This window comes from Chamaea fasciata, unplaced genomic scaffold (assembly GCF_029207755.1).
Source record: "Chamaea fasciata isolate MVZ Bird 193981 ecotype frontalis unplaced genomic scaffold, bChaFas1.0.hap1 SCAF_4, whole genome shotgun sequence".
Lineage (NCBI taxonomy): Eukaryota > Metazoa > Chordata > Aves > Passeriformes > Sylviidae > Chamaea > Chamaea fasciata.
The window spans coordinates 69,775,323-69,789,516 of NW_027094089.1; positions in this window are offsets into that span (position 1 = coordinate 69,775,323).

Genomic DNA, 14,194 nt, shown 5'->3' on the forward strand with positions numbered 1-14,194 from the left:
GAAAGAACCCCAGGTGGGATAAAGGAAAAAGTGATATTTTTGTATGCAGAGAGAGAAGGGTTGCCTGGGTCATATAGACATGAAACACCAGGTCTGCCTGGGATGACCGATTTTGGATTCCCTAAATGATTACCTACAGCAGAAGTGGATCCCTCCTCTCCAGGAGCACAAACCACCTTGCCAGGTTGGGTCCTCAGCCAGGATATCTGTATTCTGGAAATATGCTGAAGGTTTCTTATTATGTCGTTTCTGTGGCAGGTTGTGTGAGTAAATCTTGTAGTCAGGCGAAGCATGAACAGTTTGGCACATATAATTTACTCAATGTATTCAGATGCAGTGTTCTGAATACTAAGCACTGTTCTCCCATCAGTGAAAAAGACTGATTTTAAATGTCGGGGACTTTTTTTCTTGGCAGTCAGTGGGGGTTATATGTAAATCCTGCATTTGCGTGTGTTTCAAATAAATAGATCTCAGTTGCTTTTTTTTTTTTTTTTTTTTTTCAGGTTAAGAAATTATCCAGACTTGCAGTGAGACAACTGGCCTGTTGAGTCAGAGCCCACGGGGAAATCTGGGAGGAAAAAAAAAAGGCAGGTCTGGACTGAAACTGAGGGGTAGTCTCTTGAAGAAAGCTCAAGGAAGTAAGCCCTGTCCTTCCAGCCCTTGGAGGCAGGACATCCAAGCTTTTTCCAGCCCCTGGAAGGCAGTCTCTAGCGATATCTCTATCTCACCCAATCTCTATCACCCATGCCCAACACTGTTAGCCACCATCAGTGATTTCAGAAAGGTTCTGCTCCCGTGGCCACATCTGGCAACACTTTTGCTCCCTGTCTCTGATGAACAACTGGAAATATATCTGTGCATCTGGGCTGAGAAGTGGAGGGGTTTTAGTATGCAGAAAGCTTCCCTCCTATTTTCTTTTTTCCTTTTTTGTTCTTGCCTTTTCCTTTTTTTCGTAATTAGAGAGCACTGTAACAGTGAGTAGCTACTATGGCACAGCCTGTCAGCTGTAGTGCTGGCAGGTGGGTATCTGCAGGTTGTGTCTTGGGTTTGCTGATAGGAATCTTACACAAATAATATCTCCTGCCTTTCTCAGTCCCTCTGAACCAGCCTGTCAGCTTGGGAGACAGGGAACAAGGCTCAAGCTTGATTGCAAGCCTCCAGCTCCCTGCTGGGGAGCTGAGAGGATAGGAGTCAAACTCCGAGGCTGATTTCTAATTGGTAAGATAAGGAGACGTTTTAAATGAGATAGCTGCAATTAGGATGAGAGGCACTGCATAGATCAAGAGAAATGCTTCTTCATAAGAACAGGCTGTTGCTTCTCTCAAGGGGAGCAAGCAGGGGAAAGGTAGCCTGCCTGAAATGGGTTAGCTGCAGCAATTAGGCACAAAACTCAATATACAGAAGAAATCTCTTTCCTTCAAGCTTGTGACTGATTTCAAAGGAATCAGAGCTCATTGAAAAATAATTAATATTATTAATCTGATGGCTTGCTTAGCTTGGTTATTTTGCTCTTACCTTCATGTTTAGAACATTATTTTTAATTACTTCTGTAATTTTCAAGCATGCATGGAGGAGCACAGGACTGATGAAATGTTTGAGAAGAATGAGAAAATATTTATGAATCCAGCAGGGAAAGTTAATGATCTGCCAGGCCAGTGGTGTCCATGGGGCAGTGGAGTTGTTGGCAGTGACCCAAAGTCCTGTGGATGGTGGCCGCCACTGGCTGATTCCTTCATCCACACCTTTCCTCTCAAAAAGCCATCAACCAGCTTGGAAACCAGTAGAGCTCAGAAGTGCTGTTTACCCCTAGAAACAGGGGTAGGACGACAACTGCAAACTGTTTAGCAGTTGCAGATGACAACTGAGATCAGAGCTAACACCAAAATTCCTGATAAATACACCTCCCAAAAGCAGTGACAGAAGGTACCCTCCACTACTACGATGCTCTAACAGCAAATCTCACTTCGCCTTCTCTATTTTCTTCAATGTTAATTTTAGTCCATATTTAACACAATCTGCAGGTTTCTGATATCTAAAATTTTCTGGTGTCACTTCAGTTATGACACAGTTTAGATGTGACCTGTTCATCCACAGGAAGCTGGAGATGAAATTTCAAGCTTTCAAACATTTGAAGAACATTGCTTGAGCAAATGCTGAATGCAGAGCAGCTGACTTTTCCCTAAAAGTTACTTACAAGCAGCACTAATTATCTTATTTTTCTGAAATTTTACAAGTGGCATCAGTGCTTAAAAAACCCATCAAGACAGTCTGGAGAATAAGGTTTTACTGGAAATGTTGACCAGATCTGTAGATGATAAGGTCGCACCAAAAGGGAGCACAGAAACTGAATTTCTTCTGACAGCCCTCCCAGTGCAGCAATGCTGAGTATCAGAGAGAAGCAGAGGTTTCTATATCTAAAAATAAATTGAAACAAGAGCATCTTGTGGTCTGCTCAGTAGCATAGAGCAGCAGCAGCTGTGGCACTTCCCTTGGTCTCCCCAAGGCTCTAACTGGGAAGATTCAGGCCACTGCTTTTCGTATACTGTTTAAATTGAAGCACTCCAAACAAGCAGCCAACAAATGTTTTGAAAAGAAAAGCTGGCCTTTAGGGGTCTGCTTTTTCTCATGCAATTTTTTTCTTTTTTTATTTGTTTTCATCCATCCTGCTTGTGCTTTGTTCTCCAGCCTCCTTATTAGCACAGCAGACAAGGAGCCAGAGAGCAGTCTTGATTCTCATCTATTTCAGATCAAATGGAAAAGAAAAACAGAGCAGAACATTGCCCTGACAGAGCACAAAAGATCCTTAAAAATAAAAAAGAAAAGGCCAGGATCAAGCATGTCACAGGAGTGTGGCAGGTAAAAATGTGTTCACAATGTCCCACACACATGCCTTGAGCAGAGACCTTTCTCCCAGTACAGCCCTGGCCCTTTGCTGCATCTGGCAGCAGATCTGGGGCCTACATGGGGTTACCATGGGCAGGTGTGGGGCCACACATTCCCAAAAACCTGCTGGCACCCTTGCTACTGCATTCTGAAGGTCTCTGTGCTCTTCTCAGGGCATGAACCCACACATGTGGGCAGCCTCTGGAGCCATACAAGATAAAACCACGCAGGGTTGCTGTCAAAGCAACACAGCAAGGGATTTTCCTGGTTTTAGGTAAAAACTTGGTCTAAGAGAAATATACATTTGAAGAAATTCTTCCCTGTGAGGGTGGTGAGGCACTGGCACAAGTTTCCAGAGGAGCTGTGGAAAAAAACCCATCTCCAGAAATGCTGAAGGTCAGGATAGACAGGTCTCTGACCAACCTGGTCTGGTGGAAGACGTCCCTGCCAGTGGTAGGCAGAATGGAGCTATATGGTCTTTAAAGTCCCTTCCAACTCAACCCATTCTATGATTCTATTATTTTATGACTGTATGATTCAATGTTTCAATGCTTCTTTAATTCTATGGTTTTATGATTTTGGAGGGAGAATTTAAATCTAAGGCCACATTTTAACCAAAATTATGTCAACATAATCAGAGATGGGACTTGACATATCTACATTATTTTATCTCTGCCCTCAGTATAGTTTGAAGAGGATTTTGCAGGAAATCCAAGAAATTAGGTTTCAGTAGATAAAAATGTTTGCTGTTTGCTGGGGTGTTTCCCCCAAAATTGAATATATTGCTGCTGTTTGGTGGACATCTGTTGACTGTTGCTTGGAATCAGCAAAGTGCTGAGTAGAGCCTGGGATTTCAAAGCTCTGCACAGTGGTGATTATTGCTTGTCAGTAAATAGCCACCTTTTCCTCCCTTCGTGGGGGCAAAAACCCCTTGGTCCAGTGGAAAAATTAAGAGCTAAGTAAGGTATTTCAATGCCTAAAAACTGGCTTCCAATGGATATGAGGAATGAAACTGATTTTTAAAATTAACTCATTGTCTGGATAAAGCACTGGCCTGTTCCCTGAGTTCTGAGATTTATGTCTGTCTGCTTGGTCCCTGCAAAGTCATGGCACCTCCCTGTTCTTCTAGTTTCCCTTCGAATAAAAGAGAAATAAAAATTCTGTTCCTTGTAAAGAGTAAGCTGATGAATCATGCTGTCTTAGTGTTTTATCTCTTAACTTGCCATTCTCCCAAAAGGAATTATGGGACACTGTCAGAGTACGTATTAAAAAAAATGGGATTTCTCCTTAAGATATTCTTAGCATTTGTAAAACCAGAACGGGTGTCATTGTTTATTCAGTTGAAAAAGATCCTTGCTTTTTGGCTTTCTTTCCAAAATAAGAGCTGGCATACTGGTCCTAGAAATGCTGGTGGAACTTTATGCCTGCATAGATTTCGGAGTTTTGTTACCTTGCACACCAGTGAGAAAATTCTGCTTGGCAGCTCTGTGTTTGGTTGTGCTAAGTCCTCTTCCATTGTTTGCACAAGCCAAAAGAAGAGGTAGAAAGGAGGAATGACAGCCTCTCCCATCTTTCCAAGGACCATCACCTGCCCTGGATCTGCAGCTAGTGAGGCACCCAGAAAGATGGACACCATGGTGTGGGCACACGAGCATCTGATGAGCATGGACCAGGTAAATGAGATACCAGGTTCCCTGTCTGGGAGCATCCATTGCTCTGGGAACCTGGATGGGTTTTTTGTTCAAGGAAGCAACCTGAAAAACCACCAAAATGCTGACATAACACCTCTTAAATTTCATCAGTTTAAGGAAGGAGGTGAGGGAAGGCAAGGCGAAGTGAGGCAAGGCGAGGCAAGGCGAGGCGAGGTGAGGCGAGGCGAGGCGAGGCGAGGCGAGGCGAGGCGAGGCGAGGCGAGGCGAGGCGAGGCAAGGCAAGGCGAGGCGAGGCAAGGCAAGGCAAGGCAAGGCAAGGCAAGGCAAGGCAAGAAGTAGCACATGGACAGAGGAGCAGACACAAAAGTGCCCCAAAATCCAGAAGAGGAGCTGGATGCCAGGATGCCAGTGAGGCCAGGGAATTACACCAGACATCATCTCCAACCTACTAAAGCCCACAGAAGTAATTAGAAAACTATCAGGTGGCTGACACCATATTCAACATTTTTTTTTCTCCATTTTCCCCTACACACCCCCCTTCCCCCCCCACCCCCGACCTTTTTTTTTTTTTTTATCTCCAAGAAAGATATCAGCACAGAAACTTCCACTCAGGAAACAGGGCAAGAATTTTCTTCTCTCTCTCTCCCTCTCTCGTTGGCATTTTGTTCTGAAATTTTCTTCAAGAACTGTTTATTCAGAGAAGTGCAATGGCAAAATGAATGCTACAGTCACTTTGAATAGTGTAGAGCCATTTAACCACCCCTCTGATCTCTGAAATCAGATGTGTAGGTGATACATGACACTGTGATAGTGCAAACAAACATCTGCTCCTGTGGGCGTGGGCTTGCTCACTCCAACATGGTCTTGAATGTAATTGGGAATTTCCAGGCATATATTGCTCATGTTCTTTCCAAAATAACTTGTAAGTATAAAGTGTATGAATTAATCATCCTTTTAATCTGTGCTATATCTGCTGTGCTATATCTGCTCAATCACGAAACATTTATTTCTCTTCTGGGTATCCAGGATGGAATATTTTTGGTTTGGTTGTTGGGTTTGTTTTTTTGGTATTTTGTTTGTTTGGTTGGTTTGTTTTGTTTGTTGTGGGTTTTTTTTTTTGGTTTTTTTTTTTTTTTGGTTTGTTTTTTTGTTTTTTTGTTTTTTTGTTTTTTTTCACAAGTCCTGAGAAGAATTTTCAGCTTGAAGAAGTAAAGTGGTTGTTTTTCTGCAACAGAGAAGAGATTTAGCAGCATGGTTGTCAATCCTACAATCTGAAGGGAGAAGGTCAGCTGAGGTTGTTAGTTTGATTGGGTTTGTCCAGAGCTTCACACCATGCTGAAGTGCATGTACAGTGTGATATCATGAGTGTCCTCACAGCTCAGAGTCTGGATGCACACACCAGACAGTTAGCAACATTTCTCTGTCCTGTCTCCTTCTTGTTGTGGCTGAGGATGAGTGCTGTGGCCACTCAGGCATCTGCCCAGGTGTTGGGATGTCACTGACCACTCCAGGCGTGCTGTTGCCCATGCTGGATCGTGCAGTTGGCTGCGCTGGTATCACTTTTGGCAGGTCATTTCAGACATGCCCACAACTCACAGGTCAGTGCAGAGAGCATTGGATAGAGATGAGTCATGCAGGTCCACGTGGCACAGACAGTGCTGTCAAAGTGCCCCAGTCCATGGCCATGACCATGTGGTGCACACCCTCCCAAAAGAAACTGTTTCTGAGCACTGGGGGAATCTGCCCTTTGGGTTCCTGTTATGGAACTGTGCCCAGGAAGCAACCAAATTGTCAGAGGGAGGTCAGTGGTGCCACCTGAACAACGCATAAATGAGAGTACCTTCAAGCCCCCATGGGAACAGAAAGTCACCTGCTGGGTCCAGATGTTGGTGGTATCGGCCTGGTGGCATCTGCCCTACTCAAGCCACTGCCAGCTCACGGCACTGCCCTCTGGCAAGTCCTGCAGCTTCCAGCTGCAGCTTCACCTGCATCATTGAGATGGTTTTGGCTGTGCAGCGAGGATCAAGTGCCTACCTGAGCCTTGAGTAGGCAGCAGCCAGCTCTGCCAGCAGTGCCCTGTGGGCCAGAGCACTGCTGTGTTACTGAATCACAGCAAAGCCCACCCAATAGGACAATTTCCAAATTAGACTTTTAGACCCACTTTCCTCTTATACCCTGATGGAGTTACCCTGGAGCAGAAAATGAGGTCTGGACACCAATTTTGGGAGCACTGGGGCAGAGAATCTGCACATCACAGAGATTGATGACGCAGCTCAAGAGAAGCTCAGCACAACCAGAGCTCAGAATACCTTTCCCTCACACTTGGCAGGAGTAGTATCCAGAGTCTAAGGGCTCATGTCATCTTCCCAACGGCTTTGTCAAAGCCTGTTTCCTCAGGCAAGGATCAAGAAAGTATTCCTACTAGATGACTCATGAAGTATGAAGATGATAGCAGTACTGAACACATAGACAAGGTGAGTTTCACAACTAGCAACACTGTCGTATCATAGACTAATACTACATAGTGCACCAAAACAATAATCTTAGTCCAGACCCCATGGAGGATAAACATATGGAAGCAGTAGGACAAGAGGAAATGGCCTCAGATTGTGCCAGGGAGAGTTTAACTTGGAACCGGGAGAAATTTCCTTACCAAAGGGGTTGTCCAGTGTTGGAACAGACTTCCCAGGGCAGTGGTTGGGTCACCATTCCTGAAGGAATTTAAAGACATGTAGATGTGGGACTGAGGGAATAGGTTCTGTTGTGGGCTTGGCAGTGCTGGGTGGAGATTGAACCTGATGAGGGCTTTTCCAAGCCAAATGATTCTATGATTCTAAAGGAAATATGGCTAAAAAAATTACTGGGACTATAGCATACATCAGATGTGCTGGCCTGAACAGGACACTCCTGCCAGACCCATGAGAAGAAGAAAGGGTGAGTTAAAAAGGAAGAGCTCTACTCACCTGCATGACCGTTCTTGGCAGCTATAACACAGGAGATTGATTGTTCAGTGATTGTATTCTGTTAGAAAAAGAAAATAAACTTTTTTATTTACTTGACGTGGAGAGCAAACTTTTAAGTGGTTCTTGTGATTGAAAATAAGGAATTTTCTGCAATATAGAATTTCAGCTAAAGTTGCTGTGATTTGGCTGGAGGAGAAAGAGACATACAGATATTGGCAGAGAAGCTGAAGGAGTCTCTAATTAAAATTTATCCTATTTCACTCATTAGTTAGAGAAGGTCATTTAATAAGGAAGACTGTCTTAGCAGTTTCATCAAAGTGGTACATTTAAGCCAAATAGCACAATCACTTATGTGATATATTCTAGAATATGCTGAAATATAAAATACTAGTCACAAAGTCAAGTCAGATTTTTATGGGAGAAAACTGTTAAAGGAGAAGCAGTTACAAGAAAGTAAAATGTCTAAAGCAGTTCTAAGATGAGCTGGTATGGCTTGCCTTCTGTATTGATTTTGCTCTCTGCTTAGCAACAGGATTTCATGTGGGTTATATAAAAACACAAAAACACCCAACAATATGATTCAGGATAACCTTTTCTGGAAATATTGCTGGTATTAATCTTGGATGGAATTGTTTTACCTTGGAAGATTTGAAAAATAAAATACAAACCTGAAGTATTTGATCTGTGGGGAACTAACTGGGAGTGCTTGCTTGCATCTAAAAAAAGGCTTTGATTTTAATGTGATTAAATGCATCTTTATGTGACATCTGTTCAAACATATCAGGGCAACTGAAGACAAAGGAAATGGGTTGATGGAAAGCAGCTTAGAAAAGCAGGTTGCTCATAATGTCTTCTTTCAGGGAATAGGGTTTGTTAAATTTTCTGTAAAATTCCAAGAAACTCCAAGTATTTCTATTTATGCAGTTCCATTCAACTCCCCAGCAGTGTTATGGTAGGATACTTTTTGTTCTGAACCCAATCTGGTGGCTTTTGCAAGACTACTGAAATATTTGTGTGAGATAAGTGAAGTTTCAAATGCATGTGCTTTGATTTTGCTAACCTTTTACATCTCTTTTCTGATGATACTCAAGTGACTATTCCCCAGAAAGGACATTTTTGCCTGTGGCTAGACACCATCATCTTGGAAGACGCTTAATGTTTTCAGCTGTCACTGAAATTAATTTTAGCTTGTTGGGAACTGAGTTTTCTTTGCTTACGTGGTCAGCTTGCTTTGTCCTGCAGGGTCCTCCCTAATCTTGTGACTCTGTGCTCTGCCCGAATTATCTTTTCCTAAATGAAGGATGGCAGATTGCTCTTCCCTGGACCCAACAGTAGTGGCTATGGAAATCTCAACATGTCTTTTCTACTCAGGAGGAATACATTTCTGTGATTGTTTGGCAAAAGAAATGTGATTTGGGAATGCTTTTTAAGACATACATGCTGCTGCTTCTTTTGTGGCTTCCCTCATATACAGGATGAGATTAAAACATCCAGCATCATGTGAAGCTGCTACTTTTGTGAATGACAAAGGTAATATTTCTTCAAATAGCTGGCAGACACTGTGTGGAATGTAACCTTAAGAAAAACTCCAAACCCGAAGAGATAGGTTCAGGTTACACAGGAAATTCAGAAATGCCAATACATGTGTCTAGGAGTAGTTTTCCTGCTTTCTTAAAGCATGCAGCACCTCCTTTTGTACCCCACCAGCACCGTTCACTCCTTGGATAGCTCCTGGTTCTGCACTGCTTGTGGTGGATTTCAGCCCTCTCATGTGTCAGCACAGGATGCTGAGACAGTACAGGTGGGGAAAGGGTCTCATGTCTCTTCTTGGCTCCCCTGCCTTTCATTGCAAATGTTATAAATGCTAAATCTCAACAGGCACATTACCTTTGTGATAATTTATAGATGTTGATGACACACTCAGTGGGCTGACCCCAGCCAGCATCCAAGCGTCCACCCTGTCTTTCACTCATTCCCTTTTGCCAGGGGATGGGGAAGAAAAATTTGAAAGGGAGGCAAAGAGACCCATGGGTTGAGATAATGGAGTTTATTAAACAATACAAAAGCTGCCCATGTAGGCAAAGCAAAATAAATGATTCACTCAGTACATCCCACTGGCAGACAGATGTCCAGCTGCTTCCTGAAAAGCAGAGCCTCAGCTTGGATAATGGCCACTTGCAAAGACAAATGCCATAATCACTAACATCCCACCTTCCTCCTCCTTTTCCTGAGCTTTTATTGCGGAGCCTGACATCGTATAGCATGGGATAGCAGCAAGGTCAGCTTGAATATCTCCCATGTCCCCTCCTAATTTCCACCCCACTCCTTGCTTTGGGACAGGGTGGAGGAAAGAGAGAGAAAACCTCAATGTGGTGTGAGCAGCACAGCCCACAGCAATGCATGACACAGGGTGGTATGAGAAAAGTAACCTCCATCCCAGATAGACTGGCATCAAAATGGACTGGGGTGGATTGACCATGGTTGGCAGACAGACACACACCCAGCTGCTCTCCCACTCCCCTTCCTCAATGGAGTTGGGAAAAACTGAGACAGAAAAGCTCATGGATCTGTATAAAGATAGGGGTATCACAAACTGATTACTTTCATGGGCAAAATGGACATGATTTGCTGAAAATTAATTTATCAGTGACAAATTGTCTTGGTTTGGGAAGACAGGTATCTGCCAAGTAAAAGCTGGGGTTTCCTTTGGAATGGAGAGTGTACCCCCCCCCCCCTTTTTTTTTTCCCCAGTTATAAATTTACAATCAGAGGCTCTTAAGCAAAGATTTGGGAAATAGAAATAGCAGTTCTTTACTAGTATGTATTACAAAGCAAACAAAACAAAACAACAAAACAAAACAAAATAAAAACAAAAAAAACCCCAAAAAACCCCCCAAAAACAAAAAACAACCAAACAACTACAACATTAATTACAAAAGAAAACAGTACCAAGAACCTTGAGGGCTTTGTTTCACAAAACCCAGGGCAGTTTGGTTTCGTTGCCCCTGCTGGATCCTCAGAGCACCAAGCTGAAACAGTGGAGAGTCCCTGGCTGGTGGCTGGGATGGCAGGATGTCCCGGCAGCGCAGGGGGTGCAGGGTCACGCTGCAGCAAGAGGAGCAGCGCCGAAGAAGCCGAAGGCGAGGCAGGGCCGGCCCAGCTCCCGCGGGTGGCAGAGAAAACTCAGGATTCAGGCCGAACTGGTGATAGTAGATTTCCCAGGACTGGATCCCTCTGGCCACAGTGAAACTCTTCCAGCCAGCAACAGCCGTTCTTTCTCTCCCTGAATGCCAGAAAAAGAAGGGCCCACAGCTGCCTCAAGCTCTGTCTTTTACCTGCGTTATCTCCCCCTTCCAACTTTGTCCACCTCTTTGTTTCGGCTAAGTACTCTCAAGTATCCAACACTTGGTCTTCTTGGTAACTTATGGGGAAAAAATTCTTTAGAGAAAGAAGGAACAAACCTAACCCCCAACACAAATAGAAATTAAGAATGGTTAGAAACAAAGCAGGAGCTAACAAAGCCTTCCCATTTACCCCTTCAACCCTTCATTTCTGACTCTACCTCCTCCCACCGAAGCAATGTGAAGCAATGAGGAATGAGGACTGTCATCAGCTCATAACATTCCCTCTGACACTGCTTTCTCCTCACACTTCTTTCCTGCTCCAGCACAGGCCCTTTCCCTGGGCTGCAGTCCCTCAGATAAGCCCATGCCAGTGTGGGTCCTCTCCATGAACCACAGCTCCTGACTGAGAATGAGCTCCTGCACAAACACCTCTCCCTGCACCAAAATATTCCTCATACCAAGATATTCCCCACACCAAAACGAAAGTAATGCTATCACAACACCACCCAAAGTGGCCAATTTACAAACATAATAAAATGCCAGTGCTTGGCCCCTCACAACATTGCAACAATAAAATATTCCTCACAATTATTCCACTCTTCTGAGTGTTTCCAGTCCAAGTTTTGTCCACTGCCTCTCCCAATTGCTATCTTTATCTTAAATCCCTGACCGAATCCTTCCTACTCCTAACTGAAGGAAAAAAGCTGATCCAAAGCTCTTGTTCTTCCTACTGCTCAGGAGGAGGACACAAGAAAGTGAGATGATGAAACCACCTCTAAGCTGAAAGGCCTCATGCAAAAACTGAAGGAGAAGACAGCTGCTCAGAAGGGGACCCTTCTTCTGTGCTTATTGATAGCATGGGTCCCTGTCTCAACCATGCCCCTCTAATGGTGCTGAATGCTGGGACAGACACAGCTAAGTTCCAGTAGAGTGGTGAGGAGACCTTTCAGAAGACCTCTTAGTTTTGGAAGTCTCCCTGAGATCAGCAGGGCCACAGCAGCTTCATTTGCTCTGGCACAGGACACTTAATCACAGGATCATGTATTTCAGCCCATGAAGTGGAAAGTACAGGTTTTCCTTCTTATTTTTGTTTCTCACTATCCTACCCTTATTTTCAAGTCCTGATAAATAATTGCCAATTATATTGGTTAAATGAAATTAATTTTCCCCAAGTCATATCTGTTTAGCCTGCAACAGTAATTGGCAAGTAGTAATCTCCCTGTCCTTATCTCAACCCATGAGCTGCTGTAGTTTCTATTTTTTTCCCACCACCCTTTGGAGAAGGATGAGGGAGAGTGCAGCAAGGTGGAGGCCTGGCAGGCAGTTCTGGTCATCCCACCACACATATGAAGGTATTAAATATGTTTGTACCCTTGAAACATTAATTTTGAAGAATTAAAGACTTTAACTAGATATTGCTGAAGTAAGACAGATAGACTTCCCTTTTGATAAGCAGAAGCCGGATTTAAGGAACTGATAAATCATGAGGCCTGTCAACTTATGTTTGTGTATTCTGACTAATCAATAGGCTTCGAGAAGTACAATGAATTCATAAATCAAATACTCCTGGGAAAACAGGATTCAGTTGTCACGCAACACTAAAAGGTTAAAAAGTCAAAGCAAAGAAGACTCACTTCATCATTTTGAGACCCTGCCCCATAAAAAAGACCACCAACCCATTTCAAAGAACAAACCACGCGTGCTTAATAGCTTTTGGCTAATTACCATACGAAGCGGGGAATGGGATGTACCAGAATCATGAATATACATTTGTGTTTTGGGTATTCAATACTTCTGTACATAAAAAGACCCTGTGATCTGTGGGCGCGCGTGTGTGTTTGGGAGCTATCCCGCACGCTGCCTGGCGTCGTAATTAAACATACACTTTCTGACTTTAAACTGTTAGAGAGTCTTTTGTCCGTCATAGTTGGATATCGGCATTAGGGCGATTATCTTTTTTAATAATTCACCCTTAGCACTTAGTACTCTTTTTATTTAGGGTGACATCTTGGGAGTTTTTGTTATTTTGGACTTATATTTCCTGTGGTGCAGAAGTTTTTTGACAACCCCTCTAGGAAATCCCCTGGGGAAAGAATTGAGCAGTAGAACAGATGCAGAGCCCAGCACAGCAATATCCAGGCATCTTTAATGGGATACATGTGTATACAATATAAGAGAAACACACTTGGCATTCATTTCTGGGTTCAGGAAAAGTCTCTGATGAGAAGAGAGTGGAGACCCAGGGAACCTGGAGGTCCTGGATGGACCTTCTGTGGGATAGTGTTAAGTGGAGCGGTGCATGACCATGCACTGAGGAAAACCTCTGAATTTGCTGTGGCATCTTTAAAGTGTTTTCTAAAATGCATACCCTACCCTTAAAATTGTGTTTGCTTTGGCTGCCACAGCACTGGTAAAAATGCTTCCAACCACATGCATGACACACAAACAGAAGGATTGGTTTTGTGTGTTTATCAGCTTTGGACAGGGCTGAGTGATTTACTTGGAAATACCATTGCTTTATCACAGCTGAACCTGGACTCAAAGAATATTTAAAGACATAATTTTCAACTGTCACTGGTACTTCAGTAGCCCAAACTCTTGCACTTTTGAAGCTAGATTGTAATATAATTTGACATAATGCAGCACTTGACTTATTAGGTAAAAGTACTCAGGCAGCTCTTGGAAGCATCCAAAAGCATCAGAAAGCACCCAAAAGTATGATGTCCGCCCAAGTGTCACCCAGCAGAGCAGGTTGTGTACCACAGACATTTGAAATACTGCCCCAAGAAGCAGCAGAACACAGGCACAGGCCTGGCTTATCTGCAGCCTGATGCTGTACTGGCCAAACCAACACAGGGGTGTTTTAATTTCAGTTTAAGGATGGTGAGACTTATTCCTCATTGGCATAATACAAGCCAAAGTGCTTCAAGCAGTGAAATGATGAGAAGAGGAATTTTATGCTCTGTGAAGAAATGAGACCAATTTTAAGCAATTTCAGGGATGTGGCTGAGTGGTGGGCTTGGCAGTGCTGGGCTGGAGTTAAAGCTCTTTTCCAACCTTGGTCATCCTGTTCCATTCTGTGATTCTTTACTCTTATCTGTGTATATTATAGACCCAGTATTGGCGTTGGTAAGGAGCACTGACAATTTAGTTTCTCCCAGTTTTCTTCAATGAGACTACCATTTCCTCAACAAGAAAGCTTTCCTGATATTTTAACCTAAAATCATCATTTATGTCATTTCTTGTTACCCACTCATTACTTAAAAAAAACCCAAAAAAAACAAAAAGAGAGAGAGAGAGAAAGATAAGATATTTTTAAAACACAGCTTTTTATATAGTTCTGAATGGGGTT